Source organism: Chanos chanos, chromosome 7, assembly GCF_902362185.1.
Source record: "Chanos chanos chromosome 7, fChaCha1.1, whole genome shotgun sequence".
Classification (NCBI taxonomy): Eukaryota; Metazoa; Chordata; class Actinopteri; order Gonorynchiformes; family Chanidae; genus Chanos; species Chanos chanos.
The window spans coordinates 2,034,159-2,036,658 of NC_044501.1; the positions used below are offsets into that span (position 1 = coordinate 2,034,159).

The window sequence follows — 2,500 nt, forward strand, 5'->3', positions numbered from 1 at the left end:
GTACTGTGGTATAGTATGTAGACTTCATTAAATGACTGTTCTGAACATGCTGAATATCAGTTCTCACTCAGCAGACTGCTGTAGTGGTTTACTGAACACGTGTACTAGAGGTGTACAGACATCCTTATCTGTTTCTGTATCTGTATCTGTACCAGTACCTGTATCTGTACCTGCACCTGCACCTGTACCTGTATCTGTACCTGTACCTGTATCTGTACCTGTACCTGTACCTGTATCTGTACCTGTACCTGTACCTGTACCTGTACCTGTATCTGTACCTGTACCTGTACCTGTACCTGTACCTGTACCTGTATCTGTACCTGTATCTGTACCTGTACCTGTACCTGTATCTGTACCTGTACCTGTACCTGTACCTGTATCTGTATCTGTACCTGTATCTGTACCTGTATCTGTACCTGTATCTGTATCTGTACCTGTACCTGTATCTGTACCTGTATCTGTACCTGTATCTGTATCTGTACCTGTACCTGTACCTGTACCTGTATCTGTACCTGTATCTGTATCTGTACCTGTACCTGTATCTGTATCTGTACCTGTACCTGTACCTGTATCTGTACCTGTATCTGTATCTGTATCTGTACCTGTACCTGTATCTGTATCTGTACCTGTACCTGTACCTGTATCTGTACCTGTATCTGTATCTGTACCTGTACCTGTACCTGTACCTGTATCTGTACCTGTACCTGCACCTGTATCTGTACCTGTACCTGTACCTGTATCTGTACCTGTACCTGTACCTGTATCTGTATCTGTATCTGTACCTGTACCTGTATCTGTCTCTGTTTCTGTATCTGTCTCTGTATCTGTATTCGGATAGTAGACCGGAGGAGGGCGTGGTTTATCTTTCTCTCTCTCGCGCTTTTTTTTTTTTACTTTTATTTTTAACGAAACTCAGTTTTATGACCTGTCTGAACACCACCACCACCACCCCCTGGGGGACACTGCTTTATAAATCGAAAGATTCTGTTTTGCACTGGAAGCTATTTACAATTAAGACATATAGACAAACATCCTTCAGCTGAAGGGAATCATCTTCAATTCCAGGGATGCTGTGTTCGCGTTTCTTTATGTGTTAACGTTACTGCACTACGCTAGGGGAGATGTGAATTGCAGCAATTACATAACAGTAATACATGAACTCTTTTTTGCCTTTTTAATTTAGTTTAATTTAATTTAATTTTATCTTATTTTTTCCCTCCACTGAACTAAGCCTGCTGCCTGCTTTGCGCTGACTCGGTGGGGGCGACAACCAAATACAGCAATCACTTTTCAATAAAGTGCAAAAAATGAAACGACTTTCGACTATTTTTTAAATGGGGGAAATTAACACACTAGTCCCCATACCTGACTTTTGTCTGGCTGGTCCCCGTACCTGACTTTTGTCTGGCAGTTCCCCGTACCTGACTTTTGTCTGGCTGGTCCCCGTACCTGACTTTTGTCTGACTAGTCCCCGTACCTGACTTTTGTCTGGCAGGTCCCCATACCTGACTTTTGTCTGGCTGGTCCCCGTACCTGACTTTTGTCTGGCTAGTCCCCATACCTGACTTTTGTCTGACTGGTCCCCGTACCTGACTTTTGTCTGGCTGGTCCCCATACCTGACTTTTGTCTGACTGGTCCCCGTACCTGACTTTTGTCTGGCTGGTCCCCATACCTGACTTTTGTCTGGCTGGTCCCCATACCTGACTTTTGTCTGGCTAGTCCCCGTACCTGACTTTTGTCTGGCAGTTCCCCATACCTGACTTTTGTCTGACTAGTCCCCATACCTGACTTTTGTCTGGCTGGTCCCCGTACCTGACTTTTGTCTGGCAGGTCCCCATACCTGACTTTTGTCTGGCAGGTCCCCGTACCTGACTTTTGTCTGGCTGGTCCCCATACCTGACTTTTGTCTGGCTGGTCCCCATACCTGACTTTTGTCTGACTGGTCCCCGTACCTGACTTTTGTCTGGCTGGTCCCCATACCTGACTTTTGTCTGGCTGGTCCCCATACCTGACTTTTGTCTGGCTAGTCCCCGTACCTGACTTTTGTCTGGCAGTTCCCCATACCTGACTTTTGTCTGACTAGTCCCCATACCTGACTTTTGTCTGGCTGGTCCCCGTACCTGACTTTTGTCTGGCAGGTCCCCATACCTGACTTTTGTCTGGCAGGTCCCCGTACCTGACTTTTGTCTGGCTGGTCCCCATACCTGACTTTTGTCTGGCTGGTCCCCATACCTGACTTTTGTCTGGCTGGTCCCCGTACCTGACTTTTGTCTGACTGGTCCCCATACCTGACTTTTGTCTGGCTGGTCCCCATACCTGACTTTTGTCTGGCTAGTCCCCGTACCTGACTTTTGTCTGGCAGTTCCCCATACCTGACTTTTGTCTGACTAGTCCCCATACCTGACTTTTGTCTGGCTGGTCCCCGTACCTGACTTTTGTCTGGCAGGTCCCCATACCTGACTTTTGTCTGGCAGGTCCCCGTACCTGACTTTTGTCTGG

General features: G+C 46.9%; 1 protein-coding gene across 1 annotated transcript in view; it reads right to left on the reverse strand.

Moving 5' to 3' along the window:
• LOC115816702 (adhesion G protein-coupled receptor L1) overlaps positions 1-2,500 on the reverse strand; it is a 40,192-nt gene that overhangs the window by 18,889 nt on the left and 18,803 nt on the right. The window lies entirely within an intron of this gene.